This window comes from Pogoniulus pusillus, chromosome 4, assembly GCF_015220805.1.
Source record: "Pogoniulus pusillus isolate bPogPus1 chromosome 4, bPogPus1.pri, whole genome shotgun sequence".
NCBI lineage: Eukaryota > Metazoa > Chordata > Aves > Piciformes > Lybiidae > Pogoniulus > Pogoniulus pusillus.
The window spans coordinates 30,659,746-30,667,593 of record NC_087267.1 but is presented as its reverse complement, the minus strand read 5'-3'; positions in this window follow the sequence as shown (position 1 = coordinate 30,667,593).

Sequence of the window (7,848 nt, the reverse complement as noted above, 5' to 3'; positions counted from 1 at the left end):
ACGGAACATTACTGTTTACATTAAAAAGCACTAATCTCCATTTCCACCCACAGTGCAAAAAATGAGATATTTTCTGAACTATGGGGATTCTGAGAGACTCAGAACTAAAATTATTCCTGCAGCTGGCACTGGATTGTCAAAACAGTCTTATTCTAAAAATTTTACCAGCAAACCATGCTGTCAGCTGAGGTAGGGGCAAAGAGAGATCCTGGGTCATGAGGCATAGCCATGGAATGCTGGGCTTCATATGAATGGGTATCACTGAGTGCTACAGGGTTTCTTCTTGGGAAATGACATGAGGAGAAGCCTTCAGTCTTCTTGTTTGAAAGATGAGATTCTCTTTGCTCTCTCACCCATCTGTATGTTGCATCTGAGACTCAGAACATTTGAGAACAGTAATGATTTTGATGGCTTACTGCCTTGTATCTGTATTTTATTCTAGTACAACCAAAGTTTGTTCCTATCTGAATCCATGATCTCCATCCATTGTACAGTCATATGGCTCTCTTGGAAAGGCTTTTTTTTCTCACATACTGTAACTTTTGATTTGTTGATTTGTTCCCTCTTAAGGCAGCATTTTTCTGAAATACAAAAGTGGTTCCACCTTGCTAATCCATTAGGTAGGAACTTGAGGCTGTAAGAGTTCAATGAAACCTCTCTTCTCAGATGAGTTCTGCAACATTTTCCTCCCTGTCACTTGCAGTGTTTATCAGGCTTTCTGTTCATTACTTTGTAGAGTGTTTCTTTGCCACATTTTCCTTGCTACTTCTCACGAGCAGTAGTTTGTTTTTTATGAAGTTGTGAAAGTCTTTTCAGCCAAACCACAATACTGAATGTGTCTGCCATGTATGTGCTCAGAGCAAAATCTCTGCTTCTCTACTGCCCTGTTATAATAACCTAGGTAGTGGTGCCAAGTTCATTAGGATTTAGAAAATCCTCTGAAATCACGGAAATAGTTGACAGCAGAATTTGGCCTGCTGTGCACAGGACCTGGGTCAGAGCTGGTGTGGTGGTTTGGCTGTTACCCGCCCCCCCCGCACTTTAGAAGGTACCCCAGCTAACTCAGTCGGACTCTGGGAATATAAATGAAGCTATTTATTTACAGCTAGCACAATATACAAGCAGATATTTACAGTATATGCAGTTATAGACAGAAATAGACAAGGTAAAAGTAATACAGAAACACAACTCCCCTCCCAGAAACCTGAGTCCCCAGGAGGAGCTCCCAACCACCCCTGCACCTTCCCCCTGCCCCTCTCAACCTTACCCCAGTCCTAGGAAGAAAAGAGGTTCAGCCAAGAGGTTAAGAAGCAAGGTTAGTGGCAGTGAGGTTAGGGAGCTGCAGCTGAGTCCAGAAGCCAGCCAGAAAGTAAGAACAAAATGGTGAAAAGTTATCTAATGTTTACATTCTTCTTCAGCGAGACTCTGAAGGAAGGAAACATCACTGATGTTTTCCTTCCACAGCCAATTATCTACTTTTTCTCACCAAAACATTCTAGCCTGCTTCAAACTAGCACAGCTGGGACTACTGGGTCAGTAACATGCCCACACTGCAAAACAAGCTAACAGTGTTCTGTACTATTTTAGGCAAAATGTTGCCAGCAGGCTGAGGGAGGTAATCCTTCCCCTCTGCTCAACACCAGAAAGGCCATGCCTGGGGTGTTTGGTCCGTTTATGGGCTCCCCACTACAGCAGAGACATGGACATACTGGAGAAAACCCAGCGAACGGCCTTGGAGATAATGAAGTGGCTGTTCCCTTGAGGAATGGCTGAGAGAGCTGAAACTGTTCATCCCAGAAAAGTGAGGGCTCAAAAGGGTGGTGTCTCATGTGCATAAATGTATATAAACATCTGAAAGGAGTATGCAAAGAACCTGGATCCAGGCTCTTTCTGGTGGTGCCCAGTGACAGGACCAGAAGTAATGGGGACAAACTGAAACACAAGAGTTTCCCTTGAGCATCAAGGAAACACTTTTTCACTTTAAGGGTGACCAAGAACTGGCACATGTTGCCCAGGGAGATTGTCCTTGGCGATACTCAAAATCTATTTGACCATGGCCCTTAGCAACTCAACCAGATGACTTCAAGAAGTCCCTCCCAAACTCAATCATCTATGGTTCTGTGACTCAAAACAGGACAGTGAACATCAGACAAGCGACAGGAGAAAAAGGCCAAAAAGATGGAGTGAATTGAATTACTGAGGCAGAACAGAAGAGAGGCATGAGACTGACAGCAGGGATCATCAGTTAGCATTTCCTCTCTTCTAGACCCATCTGAAACCAGTCTCTTAGGACTTATTGAGGTATAATGCTGCAATAGAAACTGGCTGCAGACTGGAAAATGCCATTAGTCTTACATCTTTGCAGGCTTCCTACCTGGTACTGAACTTCTCAGGATAGTTGTCAGTTGTTTGTAGTCAGTGTGTTCCAATCCAGTGAAATTGGAAAGTCCCTAAACAACTGCCCCGTACCTGCCCTATCCCTGAATTTCAGCACCTAGGTATGGCCACAGAGGTTTTCTGTGGCTGTGCAGGGGTGATTCAAGAGACATGGCTTCTAATCAAGCATTTTTCTGTGCTTTTCCCCTCTCCTCTGGAGTGTGAGTCCTGTCATGCTTTGGGGCATGAGTTTGCAGTGCTACAGTTTTTGATCAGAAGTACCTAGCACATCAAACACACACAGTGCTCAGCAGAGCTCCCCAACAGGGCTTACCAACAGATTCCTGAATTATCCATTGACAGTTTTGCTAAGTGAGATACACTGGGATGCAATAATCATAGCTGACTTGTCTGCTGGCAGATCTAAGCACAGCTTTCTTGCTTGGGCTGTTACTAGCACTGTCATGGCAAGAGTTTATATGGCACCTACCAGAATAGCTGGAAGATGTACATACCTGTCTCATTGTTCTGCCAGAAGCTGGCCAGGCCGTGAGGACAACACCCACAGATGGGGTGGCCATGGCAGCAGGTGCTCAGCATCTTTTAGGCTGAGCTCATTGTGCTAGTTTGATGCAGGCTAGAATGTTTTGGTGAGAGAAAGTAGGTAATTGTCTGTGAAAGGAAAGCAGTGGTTATGTCTCCTACCCTCATAGTCTCACTGAGAGGTATGGGAACAAGAAAGTAAACATTAGATAACACTTTTTGCCATTTTCTCACTCTGCTTCTGGCTTCAGACTTCTCCCTAACCTCACTGCCACTAACCTTGCTTCTTAACCTCTTGGCTGAACCTCTATTCTTCCTAGGACTGGGGTAAGGTTGAGAGGGGCAGGGGGAAGGTGCAGGGGTGGTTGAGAGCCTCTCCTGGGGATTCAGGTTTCTGGGAGGGGAGTTGTGTTTCTGTATTACCTTTTACCTTGTATATTTTTGTATATTGCTGTATATACTGTAAATATCTGCTTGTATATTGTGCTAGCTGTAAATAAATAGCTTCATTTATATTCCCAGAGTCTGGCTGAGTTAGCTGGGGTACCTTCTAAAGTGTGGGGGGGTGGATAACAGCCAAACCACCACACTCACCAAGCAGTATCAGGCTGTATCTTTGCATATTGGAAATTAGAATAGGCTTGTTAATGAGTTTGACTTCAACTTATCTACCTTTTATTTTCAAATTTCACCTAAACCTTAACTGTCCAATATCTGGGTTTTCTAATACCCTTTTTCAACCACTGAAGTAACTTTAATCCTTGTTATTTTAGACACCTGTGTACCATTGCCTGATTTTACCCATTATCCACAAAGGTTTATTACTCAGCTTCTTTTGCAGGTTTTTTACAAACTAGTTACTCAGAACAGCTGCAGCATGCATCAGTGTAGGACTCCAGCTGTGACTACCCTTCCCTGTCAATATTGCAGATGTATTCCTGTTTTTTGCCAATTGCTTGCTCACATGAAAACTCTCTTAATCCATAGCAGCTACTTTGTAAGATGCTGTTGAATGGTTTCCTGTATGCCTTTCAAAAATCGAGTTGACTGATCTGCTGGGTTTTGTTTACTTGTTGACACTCAATTGTCAATGCTTTCAAAGAAATCTTACAGATATGTGTGATGGTTTGGGCGTTCCACTCCCCCACACACTTTAGAAATACCCAGACTAGTCTCAGTCGGCTCTGGGAATATGAATGAAGCTATTTATTTACAGCTAGCACAATATACAAGCAGATATTTACAGTATATACAGTTATAGACAGAAATATACAAGGTAAAAGGGAATACAGAAACACAACTCCCCTCCCAGAAACCTGAGTCCCCAGGAGGGGCTCCCAACCACCCCTGCACCTTCCCCCTGCCCCTCTCAACCTTACCCCAGTCCTAAAGAAGAATAGAGGTTCGACCAAGAGGTTAAGAAGCAAAGGTGAGTGGAGGGTGTGTTAGGGAGATGCAGCTCAGTCAGCAGCCCAAGGCAGAGAGTGAGACAAAAATGTTGAGAGTGCTATCTAATGTTTTCATTTCTTCTTCAGCAAGACTCTGAGGGGAGTAGACATCACCATTGTTTTCCTTTCACAGCCTATGATCTAGTTCTTCTCACCAAAACATTCTAGCTAGCTTCAAACTTGCACAATATGCGAGTCATGACTGTTGGAGTAGCCAATATGGACTTAGTAAGTGGAAATCTTTCTTTATTATTGTGATAGACTTCTATGAAGGCATGACCAGAAGGGTAGATGAATGGAGATCAGTGGATACTGTCTACCTTTATTTCAGTAAATCTTTTATTACTGTCTCCTGTAAAATCCATGTAGGTAGACTCGAGATGATTGGACCATGAGCTGAATTGGTAACCAGCTTAATGGAGTTCAGAGAGTTGTGATCAGCAGCACAGAGGCCAATTGAAGGCCATGGCCAGTGATGTTTCCCAGTGATCAGTACTGGGTCCAGTCTTGTTCAGCATCTTCATCAACAACCTGTGTGAGGAGATTGAGTGTACCCTCAGCAAATTTGCTGATGATACAGAACTGAGAAAGTTAGCTGATACACCTGAAGGCTGTGCTGCCATCCAGTGAGATCCAGACAGGCTGGAGAGCTGGGTGAAGGGGAAACCTCATGAAGCTCTATAAGGACAAGTGTAGAAGCCTGCACCTGGGGAGGAATAACAGCAGGCACCAGGGGTTGTCCTGCTGGAAAGCAGATCCATGAAGAAAGACTTTGGAGTCCTAGTGGACAGTAAGCCATCCATGGGACAGCAATGTGACCTTGTGGTCAAGAGGACAAATGATATCCTGGGGTGCATCAGGAAAAGTGTGTCCAGCAGGTTTAGGGAGGTTCTTCCTCCCCCTCTACCCAAGTGAGACCGCACCTGGAATACTACATCCAAAGATCTGCAGGGGAGAGTCCAGTGGAGATCTATGAGTATGACTAGTGGACTCAAACATCTGTCTAATGAAGAAAGATTGAGAGAATTGGAGTTGTTTTGTCTTGAGAAGAGAGGGCTAAGAGGGGATCTTATCAACATCGATAAATATCTGAGGAGTGGGTATCAAATTGAAGGTGTCAGTATCTTTTTGGTGGTGCCTGATAATAGGACAAGGAACAACAGTTTATAAGCTGGAACATGGGAAGTTCAGCCTCAACATGAGAATAAACTTATTTAGTGTGAGGGTGACAGAGCACTGAAACAGGCTGCCCAGAGAGATTGTGGAGTCTCCTTCTCTGGAGACTTTCAAAACCTGCCTGAATGTGTTCCTATGTGGACTACCCTAGATGATCTTGCTTTTGGCAGGGAGGTTTGACTCAATGATCTCTGGAAGTCCTTTCCAACCCCTAACATTCTGTGACTTCTGATGATAACTGGGACAAATATATCATACTTATTCGTATATCCACATCACCAAGCCCTTTCAATAATTTCATGACCCAACTGTGGGTCTACTTGGACTTCAGCAAAGCCTTTGACACTGTCTGCCACAAGAAGCTCCTAGCCAAGCTGGCAGCTCATGGTTTGGAAAGACTCACTCTGTGCTGGATCAAGAACTGGCTGGATGGCAGAGCCCAGAGGGTGGTGGTGAACGGTGCCACATCCAGTTGGCAGCCAGTCACTAGTGGTGTGCCCCAAGGATCAGTGCTGGGCCCAGTCCTGTTCAATATCTTTATTGATGATCTGGACAAGGGGATTGAGTCCAGCATCAGTAAGTTTGCAGATGACACCAAGCTAGGAGCAGGTGTGGAGCTGTTGGAAGGTAGGAGAGCCCTGCAGAGGGACCTGGACAGGCTGGATGGGTGGGCAGAGGCCAACGGGATGAGATTTAACAAGGCCAAGTGCAGGATTCTGCACTTTGGCCACAACAGCCCCAAGCAGCTGGGGACTGAGTGGCTGCAGAGCAGCCAGGAGGAAAGGGACCTGGGGGTACTGACAGATAGTAGGCTGAAGATGAGCCAGCAGTGTGCCCAGGTGGCCAAGAGAGCCAATGGCATCCTGGCCTGCATGAGGAACAGTGTGGCCAGTAGGACAAGGGAGGTTATTCTTCCCCTGTACTCTGCACTGGTCAGGCCACACCTTGAGTCCTGTGTCCAGTTCTGGGCCCCTCAATTCAAGAGAGATGTTGAGGTGCTGGAACATGTCCAGAGAAGGGCAACAAAGCTGGTGAGGGGCCTGGAGCACAAACCCTCTGAGGAGAGGCTGAGGGAGCTGGGGTTGTGTAGCCTGGAGAAGAGGAGGCTCAGGGGGGACCTCATTGCTGTCTACAACTACCTGAAGGGAGGTTGTAGCCAGGTGGGGGGTGGCCTCTTGTTGGGGTACGGAGGCTGGCAAGAGGCGAGATCGGGGTACTGATGACTCGAGACAGCAGCTTCTAGGCATCTGTGCATCAGTACGATTTTACAATGGCTTATATAGCCCCTAGAGGGAGTGTGCACAACCAGCCTGGGGCTGGCAGAAGTGGACAGTACAGATTGGCCCCAAGTTAAGTGTAAGGCAGAGATAGGTTACTTGTGGTAAACAACCTGTGGTTGCCACCCAGGGGGGCTGGCCGGGGTAGCCCCCTGGGGCTGTGTCCACCCCAGGGGCCGGCAGTTTCCACCCCCTGACAGCTGTGCGTGGGTTGCTCATAGTTCTCAGCCTAGGCCCCTGGGAGCCTGTAAGACCCAAGGACACTTCCCATCACAGGGCCTGATGTTTCCATTCCATACCTCGTTGCAGGAGAAAGCTTCCCACAGTGTCTTCTCCCAGGCAACCAGCAATAGAACAAGGGGACACAGTCTCAGGTTGTGCCGGGGAAAGTATAGGCTGGATGTTAGGAGGAAGTTCTTCACAGAGAGAGTGATTGGCATTGGAATGGGCTGCCCAGGGAGGTGGTGGAGGCACCATCCCTGGGGGTGCTCAAGAAAAGACTGGATGAGGCACTTAGTGCCATGGTCTAGTTGACTGGATAGGGCTGGGTGCTAGGTTGGACTGGATGACCTTGGAGGTCTCTTCCAACCTGCTTAATTCTATGATTCTATGATTCTAAGAGGGGGAAAAAAAAAAACAACAACCAAAACAAACACACACACACAAAAGAGTCCCTAGATAGTGATCGCTTAGAGTGTTTTTCATGTTTCTATTTATATTCCTAATAAAAGGCGGCTGCTTTTATCCCACTAAAGAAAAAAAAGTGGGCATCATGCAATTCATCTTCCAGCCACCAGGTAGAGACAAACCCCATTGCAAAGTCGCTATCCGGGCCACAGTGTAACAGTATTTCCAAACAGCAGTCTGATTGACAGCAAATGAAATCTTCAGGCCGATCTCTCTTTATCGTTCTCAAAGTAAGCCTGTCCAAATTCAGATATAAACATTCATTTCGAATCTAATTAGCTCTGTAGTCAACCAGTCAATTAGAAAACCAGTTGCAGACTGTGTTAATTTTCCCTTCCAAC